A 27,422-nucleotide genomic window follows, 5' to 3' on the forward strand; every position below is an offset into this window, starting at 1 on the left:
GTTCTAGCTTCTTGCTCCACCCCTCCCCTCTTTCCCCGGCAAGGATGTTCCCATCTTGGGTTTGGGAGGGTTGTTTGTTTCTTTGTTTGGTTGGTTGGAGGAGGAAAATGAATTCAAAAATAAGGGGGAGATGTTTTCTTTTGCTCTAAATTTTACATCTTTCATTTAGTTTTCTTCTATTATGGGACACAGAGAAATAGAGCAGGTGACACCTGATGACAAGCAGCACTATATGTTTTTGAAAAGAAAAAACCTTGAATACTTACAACCAGGATTGACACTGGATTTAGGACGGGGCAGAGAGTGTCTTAAGGGAAGAAGTTGTCTTCCAGCGATCAGATTGTGAGAGGCCAGTCTAGGAAGGGAGTTATAGGATCAACTTCTGCATCCCCAAGGGAGGCCTGCCAGCACCACTGCCCAAAAAATTCCCATCACACTGAAGGGCTTGGCAAGACAGAGACTGACCCAGACAGCCATGAACTTTGCAATCACTCAGACAGGTGTCTAAACCTTACACCCACCTCTTACCAGCGGCTGCAATGGCTTGCAAGTTACTCCGACTGCTGTGTCTCCATTTGCTCAGGTGTTAATATACGAGGACGACCGCTGTATCACGACCAAAGCTAGCACCATGGCTGATTTTATCAGTAGCCGTTGTTTCCACTGGATAGGGAGTAATTCTTCCTTTCCATGGCATAGATCACCAACCCAGTCATGGCCTGGGGCTCCCAGGGGCTCCCAGGAATGGAGTTTCTACTATGTCTTGGCCATGATGTTATAGTTCCCATATTTTCATGAGCACTTGGTACGAGAAATGTGGATACCACTGGGCTTTTTGGGGTCCACCCTGCTTTACATGCGGAAGCCGACAAGATGGACTCCCTGGGAATGTAGTATGCACCTTGCATGGCCAGGACCTGCACAAACCAGACACGCTGTGTGTTCACACGAGTTACTACCACGGGCATCCAGATCGCAACAAGGGAAGGAATGGGGTCCTGAGGAAATGGCAGGATTGTTCAAAGCAGTCTGAAAGGAACTGGGGGTGGGGAGATTGAGGATTGAGAGAGATGCAAGGAAAACTGAGAGGAGGGTAGGAAAGAGGCGGAGAAGGTGCTGGGCATGAGGGATGTTGTGTGTGACCCTTGGAAGAGGCAGAATTCGTGGTGATTTCCTGCCAGGAGCCCAACTCCAGGGCAGACAGTTCCCATGCTAGATATCAAAGGGTTCACAACAACAAATGCACTTCCTGCGAGATTTAGATTGGCCCCCTCTGCCAGCAAAGGAGCTTTGGAACTCAAATTGTGTGTGTTGTGGGGGGAGGCCAAAGGGGGGGGTGGAGTAAAGGTGTAAAGCCAGGAAAAGTTTACTTTTCAGCCACAGGGGGCCCCTGGTCACTGTGATGAATCCAGCACCCCCCACGGAAAAGGCTCCAGTCTTCCCCACCCACCCCACTTGCAGCCTCCCCAGGACTGGAGGGCATTGTGGTCACATGCTGGCGGGATTGCTTCTACAGGAATCTGTGAAATGTTAGTCCCTGGTAGGGTTGTATTTTTTCCCCCTTTTTAAAAATTTTCCCACTCTTTTGCAGAAGCAGGGCCTGTGCCTCCACGCCTCTGTTACACATATTGGTTCTGACAGCTCAAATTAATATGTCAGATGCTGTGATCCTCGCTGGCGACAGGCCTTTTGACCCTATCAGCGCAATCTGCCTCCCTGATTGAAAATCTCTGCGCCTTAAATTGATTCAGAGTTTTATAAACATCCTGCAGCCGCAATCCAAGGAAGCCACCGATGAAAAACCTAGGAGAGCTTAATTTGCCCTTCCCTGCCCCAGACCCTCCAACAGCGTGGCAACTGAGTGGGATAAGGAAAGGACGTAAAAGGAAGACCTCAGAGTGCGCAACCTGGTAAGTTGAGAGTCCCAGGGACCCCCAACTGAGCTGTGACACACCCCCTCACCCTGCCTCTACCCTAAAATGTAATTGGAATGGTTCTCTGAGAAAAAACCTGATTAGGCATCAGAAGACCTAGGTTGTCTGGCTCTACCACTCACTAGCTGTGTAGCCTTGGAAAAGTTCCTTCACCTCTCTGAGCCTTGGTTTTCTCTTTATAAAATGAAAATCGTAATGACCACTCTGCTTACCTCAACAGGTTGCTGCAAGGATGGAGTGAGATGATGCATTCTGAAGCATTGATGAAATGCAGGTGATCATGACTGGTTTTTATAATACGCTGGGGAGGTGGATGGAACAAAATTGGCAAAATGTTGATAATCGTAGATGCTGGGAGATAAGTACATGGGGATTCACTATGCTCGTCCCTCTAATTTTGTGTATGTTTGAAAATTTCCAAACTAATTTTTTAACAACACATATGGTGCCATAAAGTACATAATTTTAGAAGTAAGTGTGTGTGAGTGTGTGTGTGTGTGTGTGTGTGTGTGTGTGTGTGTGCACGCGTGCGTGTACTTGCACAGAGAGAAGTCACTTCCCAGAGAGCCTTTCCCCTTCTTATCTATTTAGGGGCGTCTCTAGAACTGCCCATTGGAATAGAGTCTTACCTGAGAAAGGTGATAAAGATGTAGATGAATTTGAATCAACATGGAAAGATTTGATTCATTGTTGGTTTAACAACTAAGTTTTGTTTTTTTGTTTTTTTTTTAAGTTTTAAAATATACAGAAAAGGGACAGTTCCCTGACAAGGGATCCACAGTGGGAAGGAGCAGAGCTCTCTCTGTACAGGTTGTCCCGTCTGAGGGTTCTTCCATGCACAGCCCAGCCAGCCTCTTCCACAGGCCCAAACACCCTCTCTGGACCTACAGCACGCCACTCGGCACGATTACCTGACATCCCTGCGTAGCGCTTTGTGCCTGCCGAACACAGGCACTGGGGTTTGTGGTGGTGACCTCGGTCCCTGGCACCCAGCACAGCACACAGCACCGTGCTGATTGAGTCAGCAAATCCACTCCTCACAACCACACCACTTGTTTCACGTTGCTAAGGCCTCCCCCAGCTTCCAGCACCTTCGACAGAAGGTGCCGCTGTGTTTCCTGCAGCACAGCCTCTCCCCCACTTACAGGAGACCAGCATCTCTCCTGAGGGCTCTCAGAGGGCGCAGGGAGGGTTTCAGGATGCTGTTTCGGGCAAGCACAGCCAAGTGACTCTGATCGGCACGTGCACTTTGAGCAGCCCTGCCTGACCACCATCCGCAGGACTGAGTCCTTGGCTCGTCAACCTGTCCAAATGGGTTCTGCTGGCAGCAGGCCCCCTGACCATGGCTGTTCCATTCTCCTCCTTCCTACGTTGACACTGAAATGGATGGAACACAGAACATCCTCCAAATTTCTCCAGGGCCTCAGGGAAACTCCTGGAGGTTCTGCACCACCCCCACAGGGAAATGACTCTCTCCATCTCTTCTACCCAGGCCTCCTATGGCTGCCACACCAAGCTGTGCTTGAAGGGGAAAGAGAATGGGCAGGAGAGAAGGAAGGATGATGAGGAAAGAGAAGAAGAGGAAGACTGACTCCTGGGTGAACAAAGAGATTCCAATCAAGGGTAGATACACAGCCAGGCCACAACTTTCAATACCAGAATCCCTCTTAAGCCATAGGGGCAGTTTGCACCAATCTCTCTTCCTCGTGGTAGAGACCTATGGTCAAGAAGCCTAGCAGGCAGCTCCCTCCCACTGGTCACCTCCCTGGGACTCTGGAGGAATAATGAAACGCCTTCTGCCCTGCTTCCTTACCCCTCAACTTCCCAAATTGTCACAGACCAAACTGCCTTCCAGCTGGTCTCCTTGAGTATAAGTGAAACTACTCACTCACTGCCAGTTGTCTCCAAATAGACAATGACAAATAGATATAACATTCATGTCTTCAATTCCATCTTTCTAGAATGTTCTTGCTCTCCAAACCTACCTACTTGGTCCCAGGTGTGCTTTGGGCTCAGATCCTGGCTCCCCCACTTACCAGCTGTGTGACCTGAGACAAGTTACTTAATCTTTCTGTGCCTCAGTGTCCTCATCTATAAAATGGGAATAATAATCATATTTAACTCATAGGGATGTTCAGGGAATTAGCAGCATTAATATTTGGCAAGTACTTGGCACCGTATCTGACACATAGTAAATGTTCTGTGTTATCATCATCATCATCATTTTCGTGGTCATCACTACCAATGTTTATTAGGAACCCTGGTTTCTGGCTTCCAAAAATTTATCTTTTTCTTCTCTCCTTCCAAATCAAGCTTGCCCACCTCATCATTTACCAAGAAGTCTGTTCTCAAAGTCCAACTCATTTCTCAAAACTAGAATATGATTTTTCTTTTGCAAACTCTCTTCCTTCCCACAGTCCAGACTCATTCCTTTATGGTGTTTTATGACCCTCAAGACGTTGACTTTACTCTGGCAAAAGCAGCAAACTAGCCTTTGTTCATCCATGAGTTTCGACTAATAGTTTACAGAGCTCTTTTACTTACACTATGCCATTAATCCCTTATGGAGGCCCAGACATGGTACGTGGTTCGCCCAGGGCCCTCTCCTTCCCTGTCTACAGCTTATAAATGGCAGAGCTGCAGGTAGACTCCTGGCCTATTCGACCCCAAGGTCAGTGTTCTCTCCAAACCTCACCTGCCTCCAGTGAGACCCAGGACACTACGTACCTGAGAACAAACACCTGTGCAGAGAGAAGTAATTGCCTAGTGAACCCTTCCCTCTCTCACCTGTTTAGAGGCCTCTAAAACAACCCATCGGAACAGAGTCCTAACTAAAACATGATGATGAAAATGAATTTGAGTCAATGTGGAAAGATGTTTGTGATACGAGGTTGATTTTTCTTTGCGTTGTTGATTTTTAAAAATAGGTTATAAAACATTATGTACATTTTGGAGACATAGAGAAAAAACTGAGGGTTGCTAGATGGGCGGGAGGGTGGGGATAAGGGGGAAGGTGAGGGGATTAGAAAACAGTCGGTAACCACAAGATGGCCACGGGGTTTTGAAAATTAATTTGGGGAATGTAATCAATATTGTTGTAAAGATTTTTTAGGGTATCCGATGGACACGTGTCTCATTTGGGAGACCACCTCAGGGGTGATGTAGATACCTGATCACTGCACTGTACTGTACACCTGAAGCTGAAGCTGAACAATAATGAATGCCAACTATAATTGTATGTATATATGTGTATATATATATATATATATATGTATATATATGTATGTGTATACTTACAAGAAGCGGAGTACAGCATTAGGAATAGAGACAGTGGAAATGTAATGGCTGTGTGCCATGTCAGAGGGATAGTGGATGGGGGAGGGGGGTTCACACAGTGTGAGGGATATAAATGATAAACGTCTAAGTATTACTTTGTCTTGTGCACCTGAAACTAATAAAAAAAAAAACATTATGTACAACAGGATTTCATTGTTGTGAAAATTCATACACCTACATACACAGGCTGAAAGGATATATACCTTTGGTGTTGACAGTGGTAGAGTAATACATTTTTAAAATTTTTCTGTTTTATCTGTATTTTCTAATTTTTCTACACAATGCATTATTGCATTTGTAATTTAGAAAAATTAAGACCTGGAGGAAAATGGACACAGATGCTCAAATGCTTTACTGTCAGCCCAAGGACTGATGGTGTGGAGCGTTCTCCTTACTGAGGGGAAATGGACACCCAGGAGAAGTCTCACCTCAATGCAGACTCTCTGCATGAGACCCGCACACAGCAGCAGCAGCCCTACTTCCAGGAAAGCCTTGGTTCCTCCTCAATGGCAGAGTAAAACCAGGGTTGGGCACCAACACCCCCGGTGGGGAGAGAAAGTGCCATCATTTTCATCACCATCACTAACGTGGCAAAACACTGATGCATTTTCTCATTTAATCCACACCACAGCCTTTCAGGTCAGTTGGTCAGGCATTAGTCTCTCCATGCCACAGAGGAGAAACTGAGACCCAGAGAAGTGAAGGAATTTGAACAAAACCCCACAGGAGAAGGACCGAGCATCAACAGAGCCCAGGTTTCCTGGCACTAAGTTTGCCTCACTCACACCAAGTCCCATTGACACATTCAGTTGCCCAGGCTACTTTGCCAGGGATTGGAGAAGCCATTCTAGCCTTCCTGTCACCCCAAAACTTCCCCCTCCGAGCCTGCCTGGGAGCTTCCCACCCCCTGCCTGGTCTCAGAACTCCCTGACTGGAACCACTCCTCGCCAGGTGACTGCAAGAGCCCAGGTGTACCGGCATATCTCAGGGATGTTGTGAGTTCGGTTCCAGACCACCACAATAAAGCAAGTATAACAATTAAAGTGAGTTGTAATCTTTTAGCTGGAGGGGGTTCTTCCCCTCAATTTGTAAAAACCACAGCATCTGTGAAGCACAATAAAGCTCGGTGCAGTAAAACGAGATATGCCTGTATTGGCTAGCTAGGGCTGTCATTAACAACATACCACAGACTGGGTGGCATATGAAACAGAAATGTATTGTCTCATGCTTCTGGAGGCTAGAAGTCCAAGAGCAAAGTATGGCAATGGTTGGTTTCTTCCGAAGTCTCTCTCCTTGGCTTGCAGATGGCCGTTTTCTCCCTGTGTTTTCACGTGGTCTTCCCACTGTACCTGTCTGTGTCCACATTTCCTCTTCTTATAGGACATCAGTCATATTGGATCAGGGCCCACTCTAATGACCTCTTTAAAGACCCTGTCTCCAAATACAGTCACATTCTGAAGTGCTAAGGGTTAGGACATCAACGTAAGAATGGGCACACCCAAACTTCTCCTATTTGCACTATATCAGAGGCTGATAACCACTTATGCTCATAACCCCTTGATTCCTGAGGGGGATATGACATACCAAGACACAACAGGCGAGAAAATTAGCAGTGACCAGTCTTGGGATTTGGGGCAGGTGTTGTAACACAAGGGAGCTGGGTACGTGGGTGCTGAAGAGGGCTGGTCCCCCATAGGCTGGTGTGAAGTAAGGAGGCTGGCCCCGGTCCATGAGTGCAAGGAGACAGTCATCCCACTGGGTGAATGAGGCAGGTATCTCATAAAACATTTTTGCCTATAAAGGATTATTATAGAACAATTGCTTTCCTAGAAAGAAAAACAATTAGAAAGCTAGGGGACTTTGGGCAAGTTGCTTCCTTATCCGTAAGAGGAGAAGAGACCACGTGGTTTCTAACTTTCCTTCCAGTTCAAATGTTTTCAGATTCTAAGACAATGATTCTTCCTCCCAAGATAAAATTTTATCTGGAACTGGCACACAGTAGGTGTTCAAATAAATTCAGCTTCCTTCCTCTATCCGCTCCCTCCCATTACCATGGCTGTCATCAGTCCCTACGTCCTACGCCCAAGTTAAATAAACGGAGAAAAAGAAGGGCCCTTAAGGAAAGCACCAACCGTTGATAGCAGAAAAGGCACACCTAAATGGAAAAGTAGTCACCTGTTCTGATGTGGTTGAGGTGCCCATTAACTTCCAGAGAACCTGGGCCAGGCTCTTCTGAAGGCAGCAGGGTAGTCGCAAGTATAACGGGAAAGTAAGTGTGTTCCCGACCCCAGGACCCAGCACACACTTCCCTCTGCTTCACCACCTCCAGGGCTGAAGGCTCTGATCTTTATTATCAGGCCCTGAAAAAGTGCTGTCCCTCAGCTCACATGGCTGGGGGAGGGGGAAGCTGGGCAGGGATTAGAGGCGCCCCAATGCCTCCTGCCCCTATCCCACTCCCATCAAGCCAGTTTGTGCAAGTCCTGGCTCTTCAAAATAGAACAAGTTTCTACAGAAAAGAGCCTGTGTCATCTTTCTTTATATTCTCACTGCCTTTCCTTCCTCTGCCTTCCACCTCCCCCCTGAAAAAAATAATAATAGCTTTCATAGCCCTGGGCAAGAATGGGCACTTGTTAAATATTTGCTGAATTGAATTAAATTAAAGTTGTCAAAAATATAATTCTCTTCCAGGCCACAATCTTCATCATCGTTTTCATCATCACAGGCCAATATTTCATGTTGTGTCTACACTGCCCTAGGTTCTGGAAAAGATCCATAGATATATACGTTCTGGCAGATCTAGAAAGAGCTTCTGGTTAATACTTCAGGGAAGGGAGGAAGGGTAGGAATTTACTGAGCACTTCTGGAAATTTTTGTGCAACTGGCTTTTCTCCCTTCCTATCCCACACACACCCATGTACACTCACTTGAAATATTCTCAATTCAGATAAGGTGTCTCAGCCATAAATCTATCACGCTGGGGCAAGAGGTTTTATTTAGCAATTACACAGAGCTGCGATTGCCCAGCAATTATCAACTCAAGGAAGAAAGGAGTCCAACCTGCCTATCTCCCTTATCCCCAGGCTCTGGCTGAGATACCTGTCAGAACCAGAGCCAACAGCAGCAAGCTGCCTTTCGGGTTTCACATCTCTGAGACCTCGCTACATGGGGCTGGCCCTGGGGCCAGGCAAGGTGCTTCCACACAGAACTGGGACTGGGCACCCCCCTCAGGTGGAGCGGGGTGTGGCGTGGCTCTCAGAAGACCTCCCCACACACACAAAGCAGAGTATTCTCCTTCAGCCCCAGATCCTGGGGAGAAGGATCCGCCCTGTCCTGTAAACCAGGAATCTGGTCCTTCCAGGCATCCTGGGTCAGGAGCATTTGCCCCTGGAGCTTCCTCAGAGAAGGGGGCGGTCTTCCAAGTAGTCCAGATAACAGAAAAGAGCCATCATCACAAGAACTAACCCGTGCATATCACCATAAAGTTTACAAAATACCTGCTATCCATGATGTCCGTAGCTATTATTTCACAACAATTGGACGAGGTCAGCAGAGCAAGTGCTAGACCCCTATTTTTCAGATGAGTCACAATGAGATGAAGTGAATTGTCCAACGTCACACAGTTTGTGAATGACATATATTACGTCAGATAATCTGAAATTGCCGATGAAAATAGGAGACCACAAGTGTTTTCCCTCTAAATTCAGAGGGCAAGAGAAGGCCTTGACCTGGCAAATCTGTAAGGAGTCAGGGACAGTCTGTCCACGTCAGAACCACACACAGTCAGCAAAGCCATAAATCCCATTATGGACTTGGGGAATGGGCAAGGGTAGGAGCCCCGCCTTGGTCCTTCTTTATTCTCTACTCCTCTCTGTGCTCCAGGACCCACGGGGCGACAGGTCAGCCTCACCAACTCTCAAGTGACCACCGAACAAAGAGCTGAGTGAAGAAAGCAATGCCACTTGCCATCCCAGCTCAAGTTGTATTTGCCCACCTGGGAGACTCAGTGTTGCAACTCTCCTTCCGTCTGTAGAGATAATGTCTCTTCTCATGGCTTCAGGCACCACCTGTCTTGTCTAGGCTGAGGCCCTGCATGGCTACCTCTGCCCTTGTCCCCAGGTTCCAGGACACTTTTCTAAAGCCAGCAGGACATTTGCATGTGGCTGCCTTCCCTCATTGCAATCTACATGTCTAAAACCAGAGTGACTCTATTCCCTTTTGCATCCTATTTTTTTGTTCTCTCTTATGCTCTTGCTACAGCTCTGACTTTCCAAGCTCAGTACCTCAAATCATCTTCAAATCCTCTCTGTCCCCTTTGACCAACCAACAAAAGTCTCACCAATAATCTTATCAGTGTTAAATCTCAATGCATTCTACCAAAGGTTCAAGGTGACCTGCAGAAAGAGCACTGTGGTTCCCTTCACAGGGAAGAGCAGGGACACCCAGCATACTTGCCATGGAGAAAACCTCTCCTCTCCCTTGCCTGTGGCCCTGTCTCTAGACTTGAGCTCTGAGAGCTTGAATGGTGTATCTTTTCCTCACCACTCTGCACATAAGACAGCGCCTGGCACACAGTAGGGGCTCAGAAAATCTCCCTGCACCAGGCACTTGTAACTTTGAGTTCTTAACATTCGTCTGTCTTCTTGTGCTCTCCAACTTTGCAAAGGAAAGCAGAAAACAAACAGATGGTACAGGGTGTTTAGGGGCTACCTTCATTCTGTCTGGCGACTTTCCATTTTTAAATCTGTCTGCTGGTCCCATTTTTAAATATGTCTGACTCCATACATCTACCCAACCTTTCTCCCTGACAGGTCCTGACAAACACACTCTAAACGATGAACACATAGATCTTGATCCAGAGCTATGTAATTCTGGAAGCAGTACCCAGCCCTTGCTGCCCTATGGAGCAGGCAACTGGTATGATTTCAGGGCGTGAGAATCATGAGTCCCTGGCTCAAAAATGCGTTGCCTCTCTTCTCACCAGTGCTAGCAACTCTGTTGACGGGGGCAGCCCAGCTCTATATAACCGAGGATAAGGCTAGTAAACCAAATACGTCTGAGAGAATTAAATATTGACTAGAATTCACACTAGGGTGGAAGTGACTGCTCGCAGATTCTTTCCTGAGAGCTACTGTGTTTCCCCGAAAGTAAGACCTAACCAGAAAATAAGCCCTAGCGTGATTTTTCAGGAAGACATCCCCTGAACATAAGTCCTAATGCGTCTTTTGGAGCAAACCTTAATATAACACCCGGTCTTACTTTTGGGGAAACACAGTAAGTGAGCAGGTGAAGTCTCTCCTTACAGCAGAGGAGAAGGAAGACCTGGAGACCAGGTGGGCAAGGTGTTCCTCCCAATGGACTGGGAGTCAGGGACAAGAGTGCTAGTCCTCGCTCTGCCTAGAGTTCATCTGGTGACTTTAGGAGTGTTGTTCTACCTCTTTGAGCCTCAATTTACAAATCTGTAAAATGGGATAATTAAACTAGCCCATCTGTAAGGTCCTTCCAAGATCTGGCAAACAGTGTTCAGTTATTTCAGTTGTGCCTCCAACCTATTCATGTCTGCATTCTTAACTTGGCGTTGTACGTATAACAACTATTTGTCACGAATGTGCCTAACAATTCCCATGGTTCAGACCATAAGTCAAATAAGCCTCTCAAGTACATTTAGAAACAAAGATCATCACAACCTTGAGGAATATAGAGAAAAAGGAGATTGGATCTCAGCATATTTAAAACCCTTTGGAATAACAGGAATTGAGATTCAATAAGACACGAAACAAGACTGCAATGGCAAATATGAAATTACAATAATCCCTCAGATTTGTGGAATGATTCACTATTAACCATCCTCTTTCATATCCTGTATCTAATTTGGTCCTCTCTAAAACCATGTAAAGTACACGAGATAAGAATGATCACCCTGTTTTATAGATTGAGAAACCAAGTCTCCAGCTGAGGAATGGCAACCGGTTGGCAACCAGGACTCAAATTCAGATCAAGTGAGGCTTCTCCCTCCATCTCCCCACCGCCCCATCACTACTTCCCTTTTCTATTGTATTTTCCACCTCTGCTTCCAGATCCAAAAGCAACCTGGCAAAAGGCAGAGGGAGATAAACTCTGGAAAGAAACCCAAGTCCACAGCAAAGGGAATGGAAGCTAAAGTACCCCCGCTTAGCTCTGCCTCCTCTTTCCAACCTCGCTGCCACTGGTGCCAGGGAGCAGAAGCTATCCCACCACCTCCTGCTTTTCGCTGCTGCCTCCCTGCAGCAGCCTTGGCGGGGACAGCCCATAATCTCCACGACCCAGTTGGGTAGGTTAGTTAGTCATTAGGTTAGTTAACAAGCAGCGGGCTGGTTAGCCCTCCTCTAGTCCGCTTTCCCATGAGCTCCATCCAGTAAGGCCACGCTGATTCTGGGATCACTGCAAAGCAGCAGACTCCTGCTTGTGACTAATCAAGCAAGTAGGACAGAGGTAAGAACAAACCCACCCAGGAAAGGGGGTGGGGTACAGAGAGAGAAAGAAAAATAAAGAGAGAGAAAGAAAGAAAGCCGCTTTAATAATAGGGTAATTGCCCTGTTTAGGATTACAATCTGCCAGCATTTCACTAAACTTTATGACACATGATGACAAGTTAATAAGCCAGATACCTCACTGTGTGCGTTAAACAGATGCCCCAGCCTTCATGCACAGGGAGGTAACCCCAAAGCCAAAAAAAAAAAAAAAAACCAGCAAGGTGTTGGGGGATGGGGCCCAGGAAGGTAGGGAAACTGGTTATTTCTGTTGTCAAAATGGCCCCAGCAATAAATCACCATTAATAATACTGTCATCTATCAAAGAGGAGCTCTGGTTGCCAAGGCCTTTGAAGTGGCAGTACCTATAATTTCCCCACCTATAAAAGGTACCTTTGTGCGTATGTCATGCTGGAAGCTGACAGGAGCAAGACGCCAAAGAGTTCATAACTTCTCCACGCCCATCCCAACAGGGAACCTATGAAGCTCCCCACTCACTCCCACACCCGACATGGCCTGGGGGCCAGGTTCACTCTGCCACAGGTTTGAAAGGCAGACAGGGGCTTCCAGGCCTCCAGCTGTCAGCAGAACTGGAAGGTGGGGGAGGGGGGTGTGCAGGGAGCAGGCACGTGTCCAGGCAGATCTGGGAGCTTCCAGCCCAACCAACAAGCTACCCTCCTGGGTGACGGAGGAGCAGCACCTGCCAGCTTCCCCTCAGCACTAACCTCCAAAAGGAAGGCCTGGGTGGGCCTGAGGGTTAAGGCGGTGCCCCTCGGGGAATGGACCCTGTCATCCAACTCACCCCAGGCACACACCCCCCCCCCACCCCAGACATAACCAGATAAGACTCTCCATGAGAGGTATGGTCACGGAGTCTTCATTTTTAACAGGCTCTCCTAGATAAGATTTTCAAACACCAAAAAATTTAAGAAGCTCTGGTCTGTGGTCCCTTCCCCTCTGGCTGTCGTGGAATCTGAAAAGCCGTTGCTGCTTCTCCAGGTCTCAAGAGGAAGACGGAGCAGAACTTGTGTTAGTCAACTCTGGCTGCCATAATCAGTTACCACAGATGGAGTGGCCTGAACAACTGAAATGTATATTCTCACAGTTCTGGAGGCAGAAGTCCAGGATGGGGGTGTCAGCAAGGTTGTTTCTTCTGAGGCCTCTTTCCTTGGCTTGTAGATGGCTGTCTTCTCCCTGTGTCTTCACAGGGTCTTCCCTGTATGTGTATCTGTGTCCAAATTCCCTCTTCTTATAAGAACACCAGTCGTAACAGGTAGGGGCCCATGCTGATTATCTCATTTTAGCTTACTTACCACTTTAAAGACCCTATCTCTAAATACAGTCGTATTCTGAAGCACTGAGGGCTTAGGACTTCAACATAAGAATTTGGAGGGGGACACAATACAAACCATAACAAAGCCCTAATGCTCAGAGCAGGGGTGAACCCACACCCCCCCCCCCACACACACACACACACAGACGCACAGAGGCCCTAAAGCCACTCAATCCACTGGCAACAACTAAAACTGGGATAAATATTCTGAATTAATAGAACCCAGTCCCTCAAGGGCTTCACCTTGTGGGTGATTTGTCACTAGGTTTCAACAGAGCCAAATTTCTCACATCCTATCCCGGTTCCTCCCAGAATGAGGTCCTTTTCAATGTGACTTAGACCAAGATCGCAAGGTATCTCTAAAAGTAGCGTTTATTGAGCACATACTATGTCTCCAGCACTGCCCTAAGAACAGATACCATTTCATTGGTACAACTACCTATGAAGCAAGTACAAATGAGGAAGCTGCGAGGCAATTTGCAAAGGTCAACAGCTCACAAAAGCCCAGCGTGGACTGGAACCCAAGCCTTTGTGACTCCAAATCTCAGGTCTTCATCCCCTTTGCTTCTCTGCCTCTTCTTTACACATTGAATGCTGAACTGTCAACCTCAAAGCTGCCACTGCGCTCTTGAGAGCCTGCTGAGCTGCTAGAAGTTAAGGATTAGACTTTAACATTTTATAGAGGATTTAAAGCTACTTTTATCTGTGAGGCATTTGTCCAAAATCGTGGCCATATGCGTTTATGTGTTTTATACAAGCACATATGCAGTTTATTGACAGCAATTTGTGATCCGCTGAGGCTTGAATTCCTGGAATCCCCACCCTAGGCCCAGGAGCTCTCTGCCCGGGGCTCTCCTTTCTGCTATGAGTCCCTTCTCTTCTCTGGGTACATGAAAGGCTTTTCCTCCTGAGTAAATGAAAGGGATACGCTAAGTTATTTCTACACCCCTTCACTAGCACTTCTGATTCTTAGGGAAGCTCGGAAGAGGAAAGAGAATGGTGAGAGTTTGCCTAAATGTCCTTCCACCCCTTTCTGGAGAGTTAAAATCTCAGCCCAAAAGCTTCCATGTGTCCTGGGGCAAACAGAGAAGTGTAAGCCCACCTCCGTATCGACACAAGAAACTCCTCCAGCCCACCAGGACACAGAGTCTGCCCTGGGCCAGGCACCCTCGCCAGCACACCAGCCTCGCACCACCCAGTTGTTTCGGAGCTCCTGTAGTTTCACTTCACTTTCTCCACCAGCCTTGAATCTCCTGTGGGTGTCAGACCCTGAGGTATCTGCAAAAACCCACAGGCACTGGCTCCATGAAGGCTGAAGAAGGGCGAGGAGGGATTTTCTAAAGCGTAGCAGCCCTTTCTCCCCATTCTCAGCCCTTTCTCGATGTTTCGAAGCTTGATGGATGATTCCTAGGGCCTGGATACTCTCCTCTTGATTGGGAGTTGGGAGGGTGGTTCTGTGGTCTGGCCTCCCTAATGAGCCCGAGTTGTGGGATGTGAGCAAGTCCTTCAACCTGCTGAGGGGTTGGGTTCAAGGGTCCTTGAGGGTGTTTGTGGCTCTGAGTTTCAGTCTTCACCACCCTCTCTATCCACCTATGAAGGCACCATAAAGCATTTCACAACCACGCAGGTGAAGGCACTCGGTCTCTCTCTCTCTCTCTCTCTCTCTCTCTCTCTCTCTCTCTCTCTCTCTCTCACACACACACACACACACACATACACACACACACGGGTCACTGCTGCACCCCTCTCCCTTGCCTCCCCCTTCTTTCAAAGCCTCTGCTTTCTCTCCCTCACCACAAACAAGCAGCTCCCAGGAATGGAAGGCCAGCAGTGGCTCCTAAGAGGACAGCTTCTTGGCAGAGATGGGAGTGGGTGGAGTAGAGCAAATTTTTTCCTTTGTGGCCCAAAGGGCTGTCAACCTTCTTCAGCTGCCCTGGGGCCTGACAGCCACAGAGAGAGATTTACGACATGGACAGCTTTCATCCAGGCCTCTGATAAACATCTGGAGAGGAGAAGGTTTATGGATGGGAATGCAGCCTCCTGCAGAACAGGAGCCCAGGAGGGGGTTCCAGGGAAAGGTTGGGCCTTAGAGTCCGCTCATCAAGCAGAGTCTTCTGCCCTTTGGGAAGAGGCGTGTAGCAGGTGCAGGAACTGGGGCTTCTGAAGCCATAAGCAACACTGCTCAGGCAGATGTGAAGATCCCGTCAAAAGTTAAACCAGGAAGGGGTGGAGGCGCTGGCCCAGGCCTCTGACATTCTCTCATCCTTGCTCACCTGTTCTTCCAAACATGTTACCGGAGTTTCTGTAAACACAGATAAACCAGAAAGAGAGCAAGAACCAGATAAGATTTGAGCTGAGAAGGGCACGTTTTACCCCGCAGGCACTTGGCTTTTGTTGTCCGTTCTTGTTGTCAATACTGTTGTTCTTAGTGATGGTGGGGCTGGGAAATTGCTAGGTTATGTTTCACCCCTGCCTCCTTCAGAGAGGACGTAAGGCAAGGACAACTTCCCTGTGGTCACATAACCCTCAGAGCTCTTCCCCTTGCTCTCAACTTGGCCCCCGCCCCAGGAGGGCAGGGAACCATTGTGCCCTCGTGGTCCCAGCTTTGCCGATTGGAAAGATATCCCCAAAACACAATTGTATCCACGGCAAAGAAAGAGCCAGATGCTTTCAACTGGACACTTCCTCAGATTGGCTGCCTCAAGTTTAAAGTCTCATCCACCTTCATAAAACTGTTCCTGTCCAGAAGGTAGCCTCTGCCACGGAGAGCGGAAGAAGGGCCTTCACAAAGCAGCCTAAGGGCGGAGTCTCTGCCCTCTGCCATCCCTAGGGTAATACAGACATCAATAGATAAACCTCCAAAGAAACACCCTGAAAAACTTGCACCTCTTCATCGTGCCCAGCAAACCAGCCTCCAGCCCGTGCATACAGGAATAAATACATATTTGCTGAGCACCAAATTGGGTCTAATGACCCTGGCCTGTCTCACAGGGTCATCTTGAGAAATAGCTGATGTCAGACGATGAGCGTGAGCAGCTGTTCTCCATTTGCACTCAACAAGAGGAAAGGGCCTTAAATTACAGCGGGAGGGATTAAGGTTAAACATTAAGAACAGCTTCCTGGCTAGGAGGGTTGTGAAACACTGTAATGTGTTACCCAGGGACTGCTGTAGACATTCCTTTTTCAATGAGACTTTAAAGAAGAAGGAGGTTGGGGATCTGCCCAGGCAGTTTTATTAGGAACTTTATTAGGTCATCTGGTCCATCCTCCTGAAGGCAAGGACTTGGACTAAAACAGCCACCAAGCAAGGCCTTTCCGGACACAGGATGACCTCTACAGTTCCTTACAATCCAAAGCATTGCGATTTTGAAACAGCTGATTCCACAGCCTACACAGTGAAAGGAGAATCCAGAGCCATCAGCGAGGCCACCCTCCAGGGCCTACGTCCAAGTCTTTGCTAGCAGCAGTCATGTTAGCAATGAGAGGAAGAAATAGGGTGACTTCCAAACTGTCTGGAGACCAAGACAGATTTTTACCAGCCAGCACCAAGAGAAAGCCCCACACCCTCAAGGACAGAGAAATCATAAGATCATAACATTGTATGGCCAGAGGGACAATCTGCCCATTTTACAGATGGGGAGATTGAGGCCTAGATATGGGCAGTGCCTTCACACAGTTACTTTGTATGAGAGTTGAGCCTGGAAAACCCTGGGTTGGAGCCTGACTTGACCACTAATCACCTGTGTGACCTCAAGCAAGTCATTTAACTCCTCTGGCCTTCAGTAGCCTCATCTACAAAATGGAATATTAGAAATATTAAACCAAAGACACGAGGCAACATCATCAATTCTAGAGCACTCTAGAACACTCTAGAGCTAAGGTTCCTGTTCTTACTATCATTACTTTCAATTTGTGATTCTTTCTGTTAGTCCATCTGTATTAAACATAGACCTCTACCTTGGAAGTGATTCTTCTAAATTTTCAGATTAAGAGAAAAATAAAACATTTGATCTTTAAGGCCAAGGGAGGTGTATAATCAGCCTTAGTCATCCTCTTATCCAAATCCACTCATTTTACAGATGAGGAGATGAAGAGTGCCTGCAGACAGGAGAGAACATGCTAGAAGGGTTGTGGAGGGAATGCCGAGGGCAAGCTTTGTTGACCAGAGCCCGCTTGCTCCCTGGCTCTGGGTATGATTTTTAATGCATTAACCTGAAACCCCAGGTAGTTCTTCGGTGGCCTCCCCTTCCGAGGCCTCCAGTTACCTGCTCCAGGGGTTAGCACCCAGAAGGTCTTGCAAAGCCACTGACTAACTTGATGACCCCAGTGCAGGGGGTTTGCTGACATCAGGGTGGACAGGCAGTTTGTTCAGTGGCTCCGCCTTCCTGGCCTTTCCCTCCAGAGCCCTCCAGCCTCTTACCTTCTGCAGCCTCTCCTCCACACACTCATCTTCTGGCTGGGTCCCACCCTCAGTTTCTAAGATCAATCCCCATCCAGGACAAGAGTCATTGAAAGACACACAAGGACATTTGGTTAGCACCTTATATTTGCCAGTCTCTATGTAAGCAAATATGATCTGATTTGGTCTGCCCCCCACCCATCCTGCAAGATAGTTAGCATTACCCACTGTTTAAGATAAGGAAACCAAAGCTCGGAGAGGTTAACCAGGCTGCCCTGGTCACACAAGGAGCAAAAGGGGCAGGTCTGGGGATTAAACCCCCGTTTCTGAGTTCCAAAGCCAGTCCTGTCTTCCTGGGGCAGCTGCTCCCAGTCCAGACCCGGGGCTCCACATCAAGTCCTTTTTCCTGAATGCTCTGACACCACTTGCCACTTCTGATGCCACATCTTCACCTTGTCTGGGGCCTGAGCCCCCCTCAGTGAAATTCCGCATCCCCTGGATTGGCAGAGTGCCTTCCCTGTTCCCTAACTCCTGGAGTTCCGTGATGAATAACAGACATCCCTGTGGTCATTTGCCTACCCGGACTTTCAAGTTTCCAGATTCTGTATCACTGGGACCCTCCTGCCTTTCACGAGGGCCCGTCTCCTCAATTCTGTCCCCTGGGTGTTATCCTGTCGGTCACCATATGCTTTGGGTTATTTGCTATCCCTGCAGAAAGACCTCCTCAAAGGGCTTGCTCATCCAGGGCACTTTGCTCGTCTGCTGCTGGACGTGGCCAGATGCCCCCACCCCCACCCCAGCCACACTCAGTCCAAGATGCAGCAACCAGGCCTCCTAGAAACAAAAACTTCAGGTAGGACCACAGTAGAAGCACAGTTAGGAGAACAGACTGGAGTCAGACTGACTAGCTGGAAGCTCTTAGGCCAGTTCCCTGTCTGTCCAGCTGTAAAATGGAAACATGAGCCCCTAACTCCTAAGGTTAGTGTGAACATTAAACGAGTTAATACCTGTAAGCGATTAGAACAGAGCCCGACACATGGTTAGTAACATACATGTTATTAAACAAAAGTCCATGCCTATACCCTCGAGTTTTAAAATCACAGATTGGGCATCTAGTCCCAGGCTTGGGGAATCTCAAGTTTGGAAGGAACCACCTCACTCCATGTACAAGAATCCCTACAACCACAGCACTAGAGGGTGAGCAGCAGCTTCTGGAATACCTGTAAGGATGGGGAGTTCAGAATCCTACAACAGACTATCCCGGCATTAAATAATTTTAACTTGTTTTTCTGTTTTGTTTTTACCCTGAGCTAAAAGCAGCCTGCCTGGAGCTTCCACATACTGGCCTGAGACCCAAGCCTGCTCCCCTCCACATGACAGCCCAGCCTCACATTCCCTTCTCACCCCAGCTCTGGGCACCCTCAGCTGTGCACCATGATTTACAGGCGGTTTCGATGCTGGCAGGTAATGCAAACCAGCCTAGCACATTCTTGCCTGCTCCCCGCACCTTTCCTCTCCAAAGCCCCCAGGCCGGCATACCAGCACACACACCTCGTGTTGACAGCTCCGAGGGCAGCTCAGCCAGGCAAGGCGTGGTCCAGAGCCAAGTGGATGGTGCCCAGGGACAAAGGAGAGAGTGTGGGCTCTGAGAAAAGGCTCCAAGCACTTGTCCAAAGGCAGGGAAAGGTGAAGCTTTTCCAGAATCTGCCTTAACGCAGGCAGAATAGTCAGGTGGTAGGCATCTGAGAGGCACCAAGAAGACTCCTGCCCTTTTAAAAGTCTTGTGCTTTGGGGTTAAGCTTTCCTCTCCTCTTCTACTCCTTATTCAGTGTAAAAATTGATAAGAGCAATAAGACATAAAGCCTGTGATACTGTGGTGCAAATGCAATCAAAGTTTTTGCAGAGTAAGTGACAGGACACGGTACCTGGGGAGAGAAGGGTACACTCCCTCTACCCCTCAGCTTGCCTGGAATGGTTGAAAAGGTGAAGATAATATTTATTTTAGAGATTACCATGTGCTAGGCACTGTCCTTAACCATTGACCTAAATGAATACCTGCAATCTCTATAACAACATTATGAGGTAGATACCAGGCCCATTTACAAATAAGGAAAGCAAGACTCCGAGAAGTCAAACAGTGCACCTAAAGTCACACAGATAATAAGGGGCAGAGCCCGAAGTCTGGCTTCCTGCTAAGCCCTTTCCACTTTGCTCTGTGTGACCAAACCGCACTGCTTCATTGGTATTTTCCAGGCACTAAGAGCCTCTGCATTAGGCTGGACAAAGCGCTCTCTCTCTCTCTCTCTCTCTCTCTCTCTCTCTCTCTCTCGCTCTCGCTCTCTCGCTCTCTCGCTCTCTCGCTCTCTCGCTCTCTCGCTCTCTCGCTCTCTCCCCCCCCACACGGCACACACAGACACACTCATACACACACATACACACACATGTACATGCCCACATGCATGGCCCCAGGCTCACAGCGCCTAGCCAGGACCCAGGACCCCCAGCCAGCCTCAGCCCCTCTCAGAGAGCAGACCGCCTGGTTCAGTTCTTGGTTCAGCCTCTCGTGAGCTTGTGACTTCGTTGAGTTTCAGCTTCCCTATCTGTAAAATGAGGGTAACAGCATCTATCCCACAGGGTTTGGGAGATGATGGAACGAGATCCTCTTTGTAACACACTTACAACAGGGAGTGAATGTGTGTCACATACATAGGAGCATCGCAGAGAGCCCAGATAGGCCATAAGAGGCCAGGCTGGCATAATCCATGTCTCCAAGTCCCCATCCCAAACTAGGAGGGCAGTTACCAGTGTAGCCTCACAGCTTTTCCAGACCAAACATCCCAGCTGCAGCTTTCAGTGCTTCTCTCGTGCGTGGAGGCACCTCCTGAGCAGGCAGCAAACACAGACCCCAGAAGCCAATAGGCCATTGAGGGACATAGGGACTTCTTCCCAGGCTTTTTCAGAAAAGCTGAGCTGAAAGTTCTAAGTACTCAGTGTCCAGTAAACCACCCCTAAGAGGAGCAGGAATCAGCAGGACCCAGCCTCCGTGTCCTGAAGGGCCCTTGCAGCAGGAGCACCTATAGCCTTGGAGGTGAGCATGAGAAAAGCACACCCCCAGTGAAACCAGTAAGAGGAGCCATCTGTTCTGCCTTCTCCTGCCAGCCACTAAGAGGCAGGACACAGGAGGGGCAAAGGGAAGACATTTGCCATGCAAGGGAAAGTAAGCAAGTTTCTAGTTCTGGGAGCTTCTCCCCACCCCACCCCCAAAGAAAACAGCAAGCCTGGCATGGGCAGAGCCTGGGCTGCACCGTTCCCAGGGCCCATCTGAGCCACTGCTTCTTCACACATCACCATTCCTCCACTCAGAAACAGGAAACACAACTTTTCAATTGGGTTCTTCTCTCACTCAGATTAGGCTAGAGGGGAGGGAGAGAGAAAGAGAGAGACTCTGTGAGTGTTGGATTTCCCCTCTTTTTAGACATTTTGGGAGCTCCTGATTTATTACCAAACATCTGGATTTCTGATTTCCATCCCACTGTGCAAAGGGACTAACAGCAACTCACACGTGTAAGTCAGTGCAGTTCAGCAAATGTTCACTGGGCACCGGCCACGGACTAAGTCTCTAGGGAGATGTGAAGATGAATCAGACATAGCCCCTACCCTTGATTAGTTTACAGTCTACTTAAGGAGACAGAGAGTAAACAAATAACCCTAATATAGAGGAGATGTGATCATTGCTAGATGAAAGACTCAAACAAAAATGCCACGGAAACCCAGGAAAGGGACATATAGCAAGAAGACTAAAAAGACTGTGTTTACTTTCTAGAAAGTGACCTGGTGATATTCGTCAAGAACCTTTAAAATGTTCATAATCTTTGACCTAGAAATTCCACTTCTAAGGATTTATTTTGAGGACGTAATCAGAGGCCTGCATGAAGATTTATGTGCAAAGACATACTTATGTTATTTATAGTAGAAAAACATGAGGAACAAAGCACATGTATAATCAGCACATTACAGGTGAGAGGATGGAAAGGAGGAAGTATTTCAAGCAGAGAGAAGATAATACACTAGTCCTCTTATCCAGTTTTTGCTTTCCGCGGTTTCAGTTACCCAGTCAACTGTGGTCCAAAAATACTAAATGGAAAATTCCAGAAATAAACAATTCATAAATTGTAAATTGCTCGCTGCTCTGAGTAATGTGATGAAATCTCAGGCTGTCCTACTCTTTCCCACCTGAGCTGTGACTCATCCCTTTGTCCAGTGTCTCCATGCTGTGTATGCTACCTGCCCATCTGGGTAGTAGCTGTCTGGGTTATCAGATTAACCGTCACAGCTTTGCAGTGCTGGTGTTCAAATAACCCTTATTTTACTTAATAAAGGCCCCAAAGTGCAAAAGTTGTAATGCTGGCAATTCAGATATGCCAAAGAGAAGCTGTAGAAATTGCCTTTAAGTGAAAAGGTGAAAGTTCTCGACTTAATAAGGAAAGAAAAATAATCGTTTGCTGAGGTTGCTACGACAGATCTACAGTAAGAACAAATCCTCTATCTGTGAAATTGTGAAGAAGAAAAAAGAAACTCGTGCTAGTTTTGCTGTCACACCTCAGACTGCAAAAGTACCGCCACAGTGCGTATTAAGTGTTTAGTTAAGATGGAAAAGGCATAAAATTGATGTGTGGAAGACAGGAATAGAAAATGTGTTTCAATTGAGGTCAACGTGAGATAGGAAAGCTGAGACTCAGAGAAGTAAAGTAACTTGCCTAAGTTTGCACAGCTAATAAGAGGCAGAGCCAGGCAGTCTACACCAAAGAACTTAGTGGCTGTGCTAACACTGAAGGGAGAGGAGGGTGTGATGTGGGCACACCAGTTAGGAGCCATGGCAGTAACTCAGGTGGGACAGCATGGAAGCTTAGAGAGAAGTGGACTGGGAGACAATGAGAGACGCATCATTTGTAGGACTCGGTGAAGAAGAGGGTGGTAAGAGGTGGGGAGGGGTCGGGAGGGGGAGAGAAGAGTCAAGAGTAACTCCTAGGTCTCTGGTTTGCACTTCTCTGATTTGGGGAAAACCAGAAGAATGTTCAATACATAGACATATGTATTAACGACACAACAGACATATATGTCATATGTGCATATTAGGCAGAGAAAGAGAGAGAATGGAAAGAAATGCCACAAAATGATAGCAGCTACTCTCTTTCAATAAGTAAGCTGATGGGTTATTTTTATTTCTTCGTTACACATGTGTACATTTTCAAAATTTCTTACAATAGGTGTACATCATTCCATAATCAAAGTAAAATTAGTTATACCTCCATCAATATATGTACAGTGCTATCTTTGGGTGTGTCCTATATGTGCATAGACTATCAGGCCTTATCTGTAGGCACATTCATTGGTGTGACTTGTGTAATCATCAGGGTGTCAGTATCAGGTAGGAAATGACAATCAACCATCTACGCGCCTCCCAGGCTCGGGGCTTACCCCCTGCTCCTCAAAGGCCATCAACAGCTTGAGGCCAACCAAGCTCCACTCTGAGCATGAGGGCAAACACAGGAAGTAGAATTCTCAACAGGAAGTCCCAACCTCTCTGAGAGATCTTGGCTCCCTGCAGAGGAGTGTGTAACACAAGTCCAGCAGGACCTAAAACCAACCATACAGTGGCAGAATGAGTAATGAACCTTCTGGCATCCTCCCCTACCCTCTCCCCACAGTGGATGGCCGAGGGGTCTCCCACAGGGCTTCCTCTCCAGGTGGAGCCCCAGAGCTGGCAGGGCCACATTACTGGTGGCTTCCCTATCATCTGGGTGTAAGCCAGAGGGTGAGTGCCCGACAAGATGGCTGAGAAGAAAGGAGCAAGCCACTCTTCTAACCCTTCCCCCTTGAGAACAGGGTTGGGGTTCAGAGGACAAAGTCTACAATAGAGGCCCTAAAAGGCCAGGAGACTCCTGGCCAAACAATCAGAAGCCTGGGTGGTGTCAGCCTCGGGTGTGAGCTGGGAGGTGCCCACAGTGACCTGGAGGAAGCAAAGTGAGTCCTCTGCAAAGCTGGCCCGTCGGAAGGGGCTAAGGAGATAGGGATTTGGGGTGGCCCCAGGACGAAGGTGTCGGCCTGGCAAGGGCTTCTCCAGGACACCAGCAGCTTCCACTGCATTTAAAGATGCCCCTTCCCATTTCTGGAAAGAGCGGCAGCAGCAGTGGAGCCAGCACACCTCAGTTCAAATCCAAGCTGTTGCAGGTTAAACATGGTTATCATGGCAACAGACTCACGAACCCAATAACCCACTGGGAGGCCACAAGACAGTGAGTGGGAGCCACTGTGCCTGGGCCATGGATTCACACAGTGAAAGGTTGTCACTCCTGGGGTCTCTTGCTGGGTAATGGTGCTGCTAAGACCACAGGACGGACACACACACACACACACACACACACACACACACACACACACTCCATATGCGTAGGTGTTAATATTCACATGTATAGTTAAAGACAAAAACCTAATCATAACCACTTAAATACACATATATGTACAGAACCTGTTCATTCCCAAACATTCACATTTAATTAATAACCATAACTTGGGACAATTTGCAACTCACAAAGTGCTTCTTACCTGAACCTTATCTCATTTGATTATCAAAAATTACATTGTCAGGTAGATAAGCTAATTGTTATTATCCAGTTTTTACAGATAATAAAATAGAACTCAGCCTGGCTGAGTCCCTCAAAGACATACAGTTAGTAAATGACAGCATTAGACTTAAATCCAGTTCCAACTGAACACTTTTCCACTCTGCCCCACGTGTTCCCATGATATACAAACACTCGTTATCTCCTAATTAGCAATGTTTCTTAGCTGCTCAAAAGAATAGCTTGGGACCAACCCATAAGGTGAGAGCAGCTAAAGAAGAAGAAGTGACGGTCAGGCAGAGAAGGGGCCCCTCATCATCGAGCAGGCACACAGCCGCTCATTGCACCCTTCCTAATTCCCAGCCTTTATTTGGAATGTCCTTTCCACCGAGGCCACCATTCCCAGACTCTCTCCATTTGAAATCAAAACCTTGCTCAACTACCAGTTCCTCTGAGGAGTTCCCCTCCCCCAATTCTCCCACCCCCATCACCCACATATCTTCTCCTTTCTCTGATGTATCATCATAGAGTCAGGTCCTTGAAGCTTAGCCTGCATCGTTCTCCAGTTGTTTTCTCTGTGTTTGAAGTGTGAGCACAAGGGCTCTGCAGTAAGCCAGACGTGGGTTTGAGTCCCATCTCCCCCTTCTTAGCTGTGTCGTCATGGATAAGTTGCTTAACATCGCTGAGCCTTGCTTTCCTTGCCATAAGAGAGGGATTTATGACGACATACATACTTCATAGCTATGAGAGCTAAATGTAAAAAAAAAAAAAAAAAATGCCTGACACAGAAGAAAAGCTAATAAAAGTTACCTGTGAGTATAGTCTGATTTTTCCAGCAAATGTCAAATGGAGTATTGGACGTACAATCATCCCTCAGTATCTATGGGGGATACCAAAATCTGCGGGTGCTCAAGTCCCTTATATAAAATGGCCTAAAACAATGCATACAGTCAGCCCTCCGCATTCACGGATTCCCAACCACAAATCAAAAATACTGTATTCCATGCTCAGTTGGTTGAATCTACAGATGCAAACCCCATGGAGACGGAGAGCCGACTCTACTCTTTTGGGAACCCCTAACTGGTCCGGCACAGTGCTGGCACAACCAAGTCGTTCGTCAGATGGGTAAAGATGAGTCCCAGCTCAGTCCCAGCTGGGTGTGAGACTCCAAGTGAACCGTTTCAACTCTCTGGGCCTCAGCTCTCTGATCTGGTGGAGCTCGACAGCCTCTCCTGACACAAAGCACAGAGTGATTCACAAATTGCACGTTCAACAGTAGCAGCAAAGGAGAGTGGCGGAGTGCCCCCAGAGTTATTCGGACCTGGGTTCGAACCCTGCCTCCACCTTAAGCGAGTCACACAACCTCTCTGGCATTTGTTTGCTCAGCAATAGTGTGAGGGCGACAACCCCGACGTCACAGTACTATTATAATAATTAAACAGCAGAATGTATGCAAAATTCCTCGCATGCGATGAACATGCAATAAGTGCAACTGGTGGTGGAAGTTGTTGTCATTGATTAGTATTGTTACTATTAATATTAATCCCAAAAGTAAAAGACAAAGAAGGTACAGAGAATTCAAGCCACAACTGCTATGACAGAAATGACTCAGGATAGCTGCTTATGACAGAATGGGTAGTAAAAAATTTGAGAAATAGTGAATTAAATGAACCCCAGAATATCTTTTATCTCTAATACTCAGCGCCAATGGATTGAGCTGCATGCATTTCCCAGACTTCCCCTCCCCCAAGGTACAGAAAGAAGCTGAACAAACAACATGTCCTCTGCCACCATGCCATCTGGGCTTTACAACTGGCCATCCAGTCAAGGCCCCCAGACAGGCAAGGTACACACTGGGGCAGCACCTAGGAGGCTTACACCCTACTGGGGCTAAAATCACAGCCTTCCTGCCCATGGGGACCTCCCTGCCTGCCCAAGGCCCGTCTCCAAAGAGCAGAACTACCGGGCAGGAGCCCAGCAGCCTTCTGAAGTTCCTTGGCTGAGGCAGGCAGTGGAAGTGTCCTGGACTTGTCCGAGTGCTGTCCCCCAGCCAGGAGGCCCAGGTCACCATTGTGACCCTCCAGGGGAAGGCCATAGTGGCCGAGAAGGGAGAGAAAAGAGTCTCAGAAAGCAGTTGGGCATTAAACCCTTTTTCCAGCTCTGAGCACTCCCAGAGCCCGCTCTGTCCCCACCCCACCCGGCCCTCCCCTGAGGCCACACTGCAGCCAACTTGAGCCTGGCCATTTGCCAACCCTCAAGTGTCGACTTTAAGTTGGGTAACTCAGCAACTCCAAGGTACTGACCTTCCTGCCAGGGCCACAACAAACACCTGTCACAGACATGAGTGCTAATGACAGGCCCAAGTGAGTGGCATTAAGGTTAACACCTGCATTAGTGACATGCCTTGCGAAGGTCAATGGTGCCCATTTAAGCAGCGTGAGGGGAGGGCAGGAGGGAGGGGGAGCTATCCACCCCTTCAGTGCAAGCACATGGCTCTATTACTTGTGCTAAAGCTCTCCCCAGTCATCCATGTAATTGAAGTAACTGGGGAGACGTTCTCTCCCTCACCCTGGAGCAAGAGGAAGAGGGGAGAGAGGAACACACATTTGTCTTAAGAAGGCCCTGCTGACTTTCTCCTGGGAGGGTGGCTGTCTCCGAGCTTGGGGGTAGGAGTTGTTAATGCCAATACAATAACTGCTGGTAACGGTCTCCTCCTTCCTGTTAATGTGAACTAAGCCTGGAATCGCTGTATGACGTCAAACCCACCATCCTCTTTGTTTGGCTCCCAGGAACAGTTTGTCCCTGCCCCTTCCCTCAGGCAAATCTTCTCCCCTTGGACTCTCCCCATTCAATTTCCTGGCCTTTCAGTCCTCCCTGCAGCATCCTCCCCTTGCCACCCACAAAGAGCCCACGTCTTCATCGGGGGACTTTGAGATAGCTCATCACTTCTGGAGAACAGGAGAGATGTGAATCAAAGGCTTCCCCAAGCAGAAGTCATCACCCAAAGTCAAGTCTAAGACCTCTAAGTGGGAAGAAGAGCCAGATGGCAGGTAAGTGTGTAAACGCCAGATCCCACAAAGGCTCTTCAGAAACAACAAGGCATAAGCACTTCCTGTCCAGTGACTTAACAGTCAAGAAAAACGCATGAAGAGTCTGTTTTGTGCCAGGCACCAAGCTAGGTATCAGAGGCAAAAGACACAGCCCCGCCTCCAAAGGAACTGAAATATAATTGGGTAGAGATAAGGTGTGTATTCAAGGATCCTTGCTGCAAAGGAAAAAGTGACAAATGCT

The 27,422-nt window shown here is 47.9% G+C and overlaps 1 long non-coding RNA gene across 1 annotated transcript in view; it reads right to left on the bottom strand.

Moving 5' to 3' along the window:
• Nucleotides 1–27,422, bottom strand: part of LOC109456088 (uncharacterized) — a 139,791-nt gene that overhangs the window by 42,031 nt on the left and 70,338 nt on the right. The gene's annotated exons all lie outside the window — the stretch shown is intronic.

This window comes from Rhinolophus sinicus, chromosome 16, assembly GCF_057876585.1.
Source record: "Rhinolophus sinicus isolate RSI-liver-muscle chromosome 16, RSI-T2T, whole genome shotgun sequence".
Taxonomy (NCBI): domain Eukaryota; kingdom Metazoa; phylum Chordata; class Mammalia; order Chiroptera; family Rhinolophidae; genus Rhinolophus; species Rhinolophus sinicus.